Source organism: Elaeis guineensis, chromosome 9, assembly GCF_000442705.2.
Source record: "Elaeis guineensis isolate ETL-2024a chromosome 9, EG11, whole genome shotgun sequence".
NCBI lineage: Eukaryota > Viridiplantae > Streptophyta > Magnoliopsida > Arecales > Arecaceae > Elaeis > Elaeis guineensis.
Window position 1 is genome coordinate 90,700,392 of NC_026001.2, and position 11,169 is coordinate 90,711,560.

The window sequence follows — 11,169 nt, forward strand, 5'->3', positions numbered from 1 at the left end:
TTTGCTTTTAGTGATAAATATATTTTATAATAGTATTATTAATCAAATAATAATAACAATAATTTATTATTAAACACATAATAACATTTTATTATTAATCAAATAATAATATTTTATTATTTATCAAATAATAATATTTTATTATTTATCAAATAATAATAATTTATTATTAATAAAATAAAAATATTTGATTATCTATCTTTTTTTTTTTGATTTTTTTTCTTCGTTTTTTCCTTTCTTTCCTCTCAAGCCCCCGACCGATTCTCGACCTTTCTCTACTGGCGCCTACCTGCACCCACACCCTCCGGCATGCGACCTATGCCCTCATGTCGCTCTGCCATCGTGAGGCACTCGCTACGGCCCCACCTCCTTTCTGCCCTGCTTTTCCCTTACGAGGCACTCACCACAGTCGTCCGCACTATACCCACTGTGGTCTTGTCCTGCACCGTTCGCGCCGCACTATCATTCACCTTCGGCTCCATGCGACCACCACCCCCCTCCCCTTCTCTCCGAGCTCCGGCAGTCATCTGTGTGAACACAAAAGCAGACCCTTCCCACCCCGCAACCCCCTTCGCACTCCCTCGATCGCGAGTGCCCGCACCCCACCGCCCGACCACTGCCCCCCAACCGACCGGCAGCCCCCCTCCCTCCCTGATCTCCACGAAGCTCCCACTTGCGCCTCTAGAAATGAAAAAAAAAAAAGCATGGGAGTGGAAAAAAAATCATATTGATTTCATTCGAAAAACTAAAACCATTTGTTCAGAATTCGATTTCAATTTTAAATTTAATATTAAATTTAAATTTAAAATTTTTTATTTATCTTATTTGAAGTCGTATATTTAATATACGATTTTGTCACGTTTGTGCCACTTCATTCATACTACGATATTTTGAAAAATAAATTAAAAAAAATAAATTAAAAAATAAGTATTAAAAAATAATATTTTTTAAAAAAATTCATCAAAAAAATTTATGCACGCGATGTGGCCCAACAGGGTTGACAGAAGCCAAAGCGACGTCATCTTTTGGACGGCTGAGGCTTCCCTTACCTTCTTGTTATTATTTTAATAAAATTTAATATATTTTATTATTTATTTTATTTTCTTTCTCCTATATATTTTTTAAAAGAATATTTAATTGTTTTAACTAGGTTTGTTGCAATTTTTCCTGTGTCAGTTAATACATTTTAACTAGAAATTTTGTGCGACAAACTCCATCGCTGGTTGCACAAGTTAGGACTGGCCATTATAACGGGAGAGATATATTGGGAGTCATGATTCTTCGAGATCTTTCCATTAGTAGATAAGGCCTATCCCTAAAGTTCAAATAATTAATTAAAAAATATTTATTATAACACTTTACTCTTACAGTATAGACATGACAGCATTAGTTTAGATGGTTTCAAATTTTTGCTGCAATTATTATTCTTTTTGATTTGATCAGCTTGCATGTATGATAAATATTTATTTATTATGACCATCTTATAAAAGAAATATAAATATGGATATATTTTTTCTTATTATCTATATTTATATTTTTTTTATAAGATGATCATAATAAACGAGTATTTATCATACCTGCAAACTGACCAAATTAAAAAGGATAATAATTGTGGTAAGATTTGAAAGTGCGTGCTGTTTTTTCTCATTATCCGTGCATGTTTGTATTTTTTTTATAAAATGATCATTATTTATCAAGCTTAACCTTACACTAGATTATTGAAATTTACATGGCCATTATTAAAATTAATGGAAAAAAGTAAAACATAATAAAGATATTAAGATGGTGCTGTTTGAAAAAGTCAATAACCACATAGCACAGCACTATTTATTAAATTTTCTAAAAAATCAATAGAATTTATAATAACATTAGTATAAACATATTATTTCATCATACAAATATATACATATGAATATATGCATGCATACAAGTGGCACCATAATGTTAAGATAATGTTATGATGACCCAAAATATTATAATAATTTGGAGATTTCTTTGCTGGGTAGGAATTCCTTTCATCCAAAACTGTGAAGGCCAAATAAATCATCTAACTCTTTAAACAATATTTCTTTATTGTAATTATATTTTTGTTTTGCTCCTTAATTCCAAGGGCATTACGTTACTTGTAATTTGACAGAATAAGTTTTTGATAAGAAAATATTGTAGCATATCCTTGGTCCGACTAATTGTTAAGCAACTCCATTTGGCAACCCATGTAATATAGGTTACAGTTAGCTCTCCGATAGAAAATAACCTCGTAGGCTTCTATTTGATAAATGATTGCTAAGGTGGCGAATTCATGCCATATCCAGTGGAGCATATGTCTTTCAATTATTGCCTCACTATGGCCCATCTAATTGGCCTAAATCCTCTACTTATATACATACCATGGGTTTTGCTACGATACTTTTTTTTATTATTTTATTGAAAAATTAGAGACATCTTCACCATCCATATCATGAGGATATTTAAGAACTTTTATTCTTAATATGTTGACTCTTTTTTTATTATGTTGTCTGTAGCGACAACCTAACCACTCCCCCTACCCTTGACGATGATCTAGCTTGCCTCCTCTCCTCTTTCTCTTGCTCCCAACAATGACCCGGCATCCCACATCCTTCTCCTCGTATATAGCAGTGATGACGCAGCCTCCCTCCTCCTCCCTTAGCAATGACCTACAACAATCTTGTACGAAAAAAATTGAAGATGTCCTGATGTCTAAAAATGTTAGAGATGTCAGCTTCATTGGAAGATACAGAAAGTGGATGGGAGGTATGACAGTCACTGGTCAAGACCATATATATGCAAATTTCTAGGCAAAGATAGAATTGTGCCTTATCCTAAGATCAATTTGTAGTTAAAGATAAGATAAATTAAGCCCTCTCCAGTAGTCATCTCCACAGTTACATTCTGTCCCATTAGCAATCAACTCTCTCACTCCCCTACCATTTCTTTTTTCTAAGCTTATTCCAAGCGAGGGGTGCAAAAGGGTCAAGCTAGTCATGAGCTCCTTATACTCGATTCGAGTCCAAGCTTGTCTCAACTCTGTTATTATCGAGCTTCAATAATAAAATATATGACTTGAAAGCTCAAGAGTCTATTTAAATTTATATATATTTTAAATAATATTATTTTTATTTATAATATATATTAATATATATTATTAGGAGATCAAAGCTTAATTTCGAGCTCGACTATAGCTCAATGGATATTCGAGTCGAGTCAAATTAATCTCGAGTTTTACTTATTTTTATCAAGCTAAGCTTGAACTTCGGATTTTAAGGCTCGATGAATCTTGAGCTAAATTTCAAGCTCGAGTATTTTGAGTTTAGTCGAACTTGAACTTTCAGGTATTTGATTCGGCTCGGCTCAATTACACCCCTATTCTAAACCTCATGCTTCTTCAAATCTCTTTTTCTTTAGCTCTAAAAGATAAAATATCTCTCAATTATTCCCACTTTTTTCCTCTTCTATGCTTTCTCTTCATTTCTTCTTGAGCTTCTGTTTGAGCATCTTCTCTTCTCCCACTATCTCCAAAATCTTCCAAGATCCCTTTTTTTTCATATGTTTTGTCTGATGGGATTTTGGCCCTTTTTAGCCTTATTCTTGTGAAGCCATAAAAGCGAATCAAAGTGGGGAGATGGAGCAAAGGTGGTAGCAGTAGAGGAAGGGTCAAGGGTTGCAGTGGCTGGAGCAATGATATACGGTGAAGAACATCAACTATGATGTGTCAGAGTCAATGATCAGTGGTGTGTCATGGTCTCTTATCCTTTATTCAAGTTCTTGCGCTTCCTCCGCTGTCAAGCCCATGTCTCATTGTCCAATCGATCCTGCAATTGTGGTGGCACTTCTGCCTCTCTCTCTTTGATGCCATGGAAGGCATCAAGGTTGAGGGAGAAAGATATTGAAAAAAAACCTCTAACATTTGAAATAATTACTAGAATTATCATTCATTTCAATACTAAAATGACTATGAAGTTTAAAATATCTACCACACCAATCATGCATATAACCGGCTCCAACGACCTATTGCTAGTAGAAAAGTCTCAGATCTTTGTTGAATTGGATGGTCAGAAATATAAAAAGAGATAAAAAGATAAATATGCCCATTGGAGGATCATAGTAAAAGCCACATGTCAATTATGATCAACACATTAGTTGAAAATTTTCAACCCATCAAAGATGAGACAACTAAATCATGTAACTATGCATAATTAAACCATCAATGCCTTTCCACATGGTCTTGCATATTTAAAAGGCTATATTACTCAGAGAAGTTTGATTCTATGTAACAAAACTATTGTCTACTACACCCCTACTAGGAGAAGAAATAAGGGTAAATTGGAAACTATAAATATTTTGTCATTTGGATGATATTAATAGGTACTTTGCTTATCTAGAGATTGTCCATGAAACTATGCGGCATAGATTTTGTTGCGATAGAATTCATCTTAGATCGGATTGGTTAGAGCTGGGCGGCAACTGCTAGGCAACGATGGCAGGACGACAGTGGTAGAATCTGCAAAATAAGTCTCCGATCGGAGTGAACTTCAGTAGGAATCTTTCGATGCTCCAGTTAGATCTCTAGAATAGATAGAATTAAAGAAGTGAGTGCTTAGGGAGAGGAGTGTTTCATACCTTAAGGGACTTCTATTGGCCTCTATTTATAGGCAAAGGCTGAGGTACCATAAGGAGGAAGGAGAATCAGGTGATTAGCTCTATTTTATCGGACGCGATACGTTTATAATCTTCTACCTTATCTGGAGAGATAGTTTATTATCTCCTATCTTATTTGAAGAGATACATTAATTATTTTCTTCCTTATCCACTCACGGTAGATTGTCATATAGATTCTAAGATTTTTCTAGTTGTGGCGTAAATCAAATACTAAATTAGATTGGATCGGCCGTCATCGAGGTCGGATCGGGTCACCTTCTCTATGCATTAGCTTTATTTGAAGAAAAAATTTATCTATCCATAACATAGGTCTCCTACTCTTGAGTCAAAACTAGAATTAGATTGGATGAAGGGGGTACATTAGCCTTTAGTAACCAACGCCAATCCTTTAAGCAGTTAAAGTGGAATTCTTAGAAGATTTGAAGATGAAGGTTAACCCTCTGAAGATTTTTTTTTAGGTTAGTCTTTGTTTCTTTAAGTGAGGATCCTTATAATTTTGTCCTTCGAAGGTTCTTTTAGGTGAGTCTTTGCTTCTCATACGATCAAAATTTTCATCGGCTTAGCTCGTTTAAGAATGAAGAATCTCTGAGGGTCTTTATAGGTTAGCCCTTATCTCTTGACCGTTGAACTCTTTAGTTTGCATAGTTTGGATTGGTAAGCTCTGAGGATTCTTATAGGTTTAGCTCCTTGAAGGTCTTTTTAGGTTAGCCTTCATTTTTTGCATGATCAAGATTTCTGTCGGCTCAACTCGTTTAAGAATGAGGGGCCTTTGAGGGTCTTTCAAATTAGCCCTCGCTTCTTGACCATCGAGATCTTTGGTATGCATAGTTTGGATCGACGAGCTCTGAGGGTTTTTATAGGTTAGCCCCTCAAAGATCCTTTTAGATTAGTTTTTACTTTTCATATGATCCAGATTTTCATCAGCTCAGCCTATTTAAGAATGAAGAGCTTCTGAGGATCCTTCAAGTTAGCCCTTATTTTTTGGCCATTGCGGTCTTCGATTTACATAGCTTGGATCAACAAGCTTTGGGGGTCCATGCATATAGGTTATCCTCTCGAAGATTTTTTTAGGTTAGCCTTCGCTTCGATCAAAACTTTCATCGGCTCAGCTCATTTAAGAATGAGGGACCTCTAAGGGTCCTTCAGATTAAACTTGGCTCTTGGCTGTCGAGGTCTTTGGCTTGGATCCAATCTTGCCTTTAGGCCTTGCAAAAGAATTAGTCATCTTGGCCTCCTTAAATCGGCTTTGTTAAGTCGGCCTCCTCGGGTCGACTTCATCAGGTCGGCTTCCTCAAGTCGGCTTCCTCAAGTCAGTCTCCTTAGATTGGCTTTGTTGGGTCGATCTCTTTAGATCAACATTGTCATGACATTGGCCTTTTGATGACCTCGGCCTTGAGTTATCTTCACCTCAGTCTTGGGCTTGATAGCTCAATCTCAGTCTTGATTGTCACTCAGCTCGACCTTTGTCTTGGCTTGGATCGATCTTCACTTCGGTTTGACCTTGATCTTCACTTCAGATCGGTTGGATCTTTACTTCAGCTCAGCCTTAAGCTTCACTTTGAATTGGTTTGATCTTTACTTCGGTTCGACTTTAATCTTCACTTCAGATTGGTTTGATCTTTTTCTCGGATCTATTTGATGGTCTTTCCAATCAACCCCTTCCTCTTCCACTGCATTGCCCACTTAAACAAGATTCAACTACTCCTTCGGGAGTGCAGGGTTGATCGTAGGTCTTGCATAGAAAGCCTCCAAACACATTGAACTTCTTAGTGAGCTGCTAGCACTGAAAGTATCCCAAGTCGATGTAGCCAAAGCTCCTCTTCATTGCTGTGCTGAAATGCATCAGGTTCATCAATAATGCATCCTTTGAGAGCTCAAAATCAGAGACCATGGCAATGAAGCTCTCGTCAAGAAGAATGTTGGTGGTCTTGATGTCATGGGGGATGATGCCTTGCACCATGTCGATGTGGAGGTAGTGTAGGCCACTTGCCGTCTTGATGCAAATCTCAAGTCGCTGCTTTCATGATTGCAACTGCAGATCCTTTCCATAGATGTGATCTTTGAAAGGCCCATGCTTCATGTACTTGTACACCGAGGTCATTTCGGTGTTCTCATCACGGTATCTAATCAGCGAGACAAGGTGATAGTGGTGGAGCTTCAACAGCATCTGGATCTCAATTTGGAATTTGGTGATCCCCTGCTCAGGCTTCGCCTTCGCATGCTTGATAGCCTCCATCGTTCCATTGTCAAGTTTGTCGAGGTACACAATCCTAAAGCCCCCAACATCGATCATGTTGTTTGGATCAAAGTTCTTTGTTATGGCCTGCAACTCGGCAAACGACATATAGCGGTCCAGTCTCATAGTTGAGGAGAGGGTGAAGCCACCCTTGCGGGGGCCGAAGTCGGATCCCTTGCTAGTCATGAAGCTGGAATGGCCTGTGTGGATGGGGAGGAACCATGAAGAGAAGCCATTTCTCCTCACCCCCTGAGGGAACACGTCTGTCTCTCCCAATGTCAGTAGTGGGTTGCTGCCAAGGGTCCATTGACTGCTATTGCTGAAAGACCCAAGCTAAAATGAAGTAATAAATGAGGGCTTGAGAGCTTTGTATCATAAAAGTTTTTAAATTGTTGGAGTCTCTCCTTCTTCAAGCTTGTTCTTCTGGAATGCCCTTGAAGTTGAGAAAATATGGATCTCTCATGATTTAGGGGATGGAATTTGAGAGACTTCGATAATTCCTCTCTTGTTGGATTTTAATCTGTCACTATTTTGTTTAGATTTTAATCCATCATGATTTTTCTTGTTTGGATCCTGTTAAGAATTTAAAATTACAGACGAGGAAGCATGAATCTATGATTAAGAGATTTCTATAATTTTATTTCTTATCTAGATATTGTGATATTTTGGATCCTTCTTTTTTATTTGGATGTTATGATTTCCTTCTTTGTTTGGATCATGAGCTCCCCAATTTCGAGCCGGATCAGGATAGCTTGGAGAGCATGAACTGGTCTGTAGATAGTCAACTCAGATCTGATTGGAGTCTAGCCGATCTGAACATAGATCTGATCGATGTCAGTCGAATAGTAGACAATCGGATTTGGTCAATGTTTGGACCCATCTAATTTTTAGGAACTTGATGGCGTTGGAGTGGCGTGATAAAGTTTCTCTTATTGGATGCTTGCTTCTTCCTGAAAGTGGGCTTAAGGATCTTTTTTTTTGCACTAATCTGTTGCGATAGAAATCTATCTTGGATCGGATTGATTGGAGCTGGACGGCAACCATTGGTCAGCAATGGCAGAACGGCGATGGCAAGATCGCAAGATGAGTCTCCGACTGGAGTTGGCTCTAATAGGGACCCTTCGATGCTCAAGTTAAATCTTTAGAATAGATGGAAAAGAGTGAGAGCTTAGAGGAGTAGTGCTTCATACCTTAGGGGTTTCCTATAGGTCTCCATTGTCATGAGGAGGAAGGAGAATCATACGATTAGTCCTGCCTTATCAGGCATGATACGCTTATAATCTTCTATTGTATCTAGAGAGATAATTTGTTATCTCCTATCTTATTTGAAGAGATACGTTAATTATTTTCTTCCTTATCTACTCACAGCAGGTTGTCATACGAATTCTAAAATTTTTTTGATTGACATAAATTAAATATCAAATCAGCTTGAGTCAGCCATCATCAAGATCGAATCGAGACCATCTTTCCCGTGCATCGACTTTATTCAAGAAAAAAAATTTTTTATCCATAACAGATTTTTTATAACAAGAGATTCTATCATGCAACACATTAAGGAAAACTATCCCTCATTTTTTTTTTGATAGCAAGGGATTCTTTTATGCGAGACATTAATGAACGTGAACATAGCACCGATTCTTTTTGGCCCCCTGCTAAGGAAACTTTTCATGTTCATTTTACAAGAGCAGCGTAACATTGCTCCAACAAAACTGTGATTAGAGGAAAACAAACATGGAATTCCGGCTTTGTCCATCCCAGCTTAAAAGTAAATGTGTCTCTCCCATCCATGATGGCGATGCATTTTCACTTGCTGTCCCATGTTTTCTGATAATGCACTCCCTTTTCCACCCTGCTCACAACCGTAACAGCCGGTTGTTATGGATCTTCCGATCATTTGCCTGCACAAACTATACAATATAAAAGAAAACGGTGAAAATATCAAAGCGTCGATACCATATATAGCGGCTCCCCCTTTTTGGAGGGGGATCGTGTGCAAGAATGAAAGCCTCCCTCCCCCCCCCCCCCCCCTCCTTTTTAGAGGACAAAGATGGAAGGTCTTGAAGCAGGGAAGCGAGGCTTGAGAATAATGTCTGCTGGCTTCCTCCTCGTCTTGATCCTGCTTGAAATATCGCCTGATATTTATAATCTAAAACCTTGTTGGGTTTGTGGGCGGGTCAGTTGCGAGGCCCACCTTGTAGGGCTTTTTTCTTTTCAGCTGTCCTTTGTATCATTGGGGTCAATAAATAAGAACTCCTGTCAGATTAGTCTTTAGAGTCGGAACGGTTCGGTTAAAATTGTTTCAACCTGTTCTTCCTGTCAAGAAGCGACCACAAAGGTGCATGGATATTACTTTTAATTGGTGCAATGATTCAAAACCAAAGTCAATACTTGATTCGGACGTGGTGCAGGATGCGTGATGGTCGCGCATGAATGGCAACTACATTATTGAAGAATCACTAATCATAATATTCAGCTTGACATTAATTAGTTGGCATCAAAAAAATGTCTAAGTAATTGGGCCTTCGACTTTGCTCATGTTAGAACGAGGTTCTCCTCCTGTTCCTAACAAGGCTGTGGGGGAATATAAGGGCCGTTGTGAGGGCCTCTCCCTTCCATCCGGTCTTTAAGTAACTGGGCCTTCGACTTTGCTCATGTTAGGATGAGATTCTCTTCCTGTTCCTAACAAGACTGTGGGGGCACATAAGGGCCGTTGCGAAGGCCTCTCCCTCCATCCGATCTTGAAGTAATCGGGCCTATGACTTTGCTCATGTTAGGACGAGATTCTCCTCCTGTTCCTAATAAGGCTGTGGGGGTACATAAGGGCCGTTGCGAGGGCCTCTCCCTCCATCCGGTCTTTAAGTAACCGGGCCTTCGACTTTGCTCATGTTAGGATGAGGTTCTCCTCTTGTTTCTAACAAGGCTGTGGGGGCACATAAGGGCCATTGCGAGGGCCTCTCCCTCCATCCGGTCTTTAAGTAACCGGGCCTTCGACTTTGTTCATGTTAGGATGAGATTTTTCTCCTGTTCCTAACATGCTTAATTTCGATTGAATGAGAGAGTTACTTTCTGTCGTTATAAGTTCATGCCAAAAGGATAAATATGCAAATATAAAATTTTTATTTAAGGCAAAGCTATTGGTAATACATTTGCAGATTTTCTGGACCCTATAGCCGCGGAAGGTCTGCTCCCCGTCGGGGTCCTTCTGAGATGGAGTTGATAATCCCAATCGAAGGTCGATCTTCAGACTGCTCCTCCCTCCTTGGCGGCTCCGACTGCGGTAGGGCCCTAGGCCGGTCTTCCCTACCTTCAGGTCAGCATCGAATGAATTTATCGAGCCGACCTCACCTGATGAGCTCCTCGATTTCATCTCGGAGCTGAATGCATTCCTCCGTATCGTGGCCATGGTCATGGTGATAGAGGCAGAATTTATTTGGATTGCACTTCCTGGGGTGCAAGCGCATCCTTTCTGGCCTCGGCAGCTGCTCCCTGACCTCCATCAGCACCTGGGCTTTTGGAGCATTGAGAGGGGCGTAGCTGCAGAATCTTCCCGGGGGAGAGCTCTACCGAACTCTGCGGTCTGGGCTTCTCTGCCTACGAGCCCGGGGAGGAGTCTGGACATGCTTGTGTCCGGAGGGAGTTTGAGAATGTGGCCGAGCTTCACTCGACCCTTTTTCAACTGTGGGCTTGCTAGAGTCCTCCGCCTACCACTGCTTCGCGGCCTTCTCGTCCTTCATCTTGAAGGCTTCTTCTGCTCGGGCATATCCTTCGCCCCGAGCCACCAAATCAGCAAAGTCCCTGGGATATTTCTTTTCCAAGGAAAACAGAAGATCGTTCTTTTGAAGACCGCCCTTCAGGGCGGCCATCACGATCGATTGGTCCAAGTTTCGGACCTCCAGCATGGTGACATTGAAGCGGTTGACGTAGGCTCAGATGGATTCTTCCTCCTTCTGTTTGATGTTGATAAGGGACTCCGAACCTCTCTGGGGATGCTGGCTGCTGACAAAATGAGCCGCAAACTGGTGGCTCATCTGATCAAAGGAGAAAATGGTATCCGGCTTCAACGTCGAGTACCAGTTCCTTGCTGCTCCCTTCAGAGTAGATGGAAAAGCTCAGCACAAGATGACGTCTGACGTGTCATGGAGCAGTATCATTGTCCGAAAGGCCTCCAGGTGGTCAACCGGATCCGAAATCCCATCGTAGCTTTCGAATTGGGGGAGCTTGAAGTTTGGTGGGATCGGTTCCTGCATGATCATTTG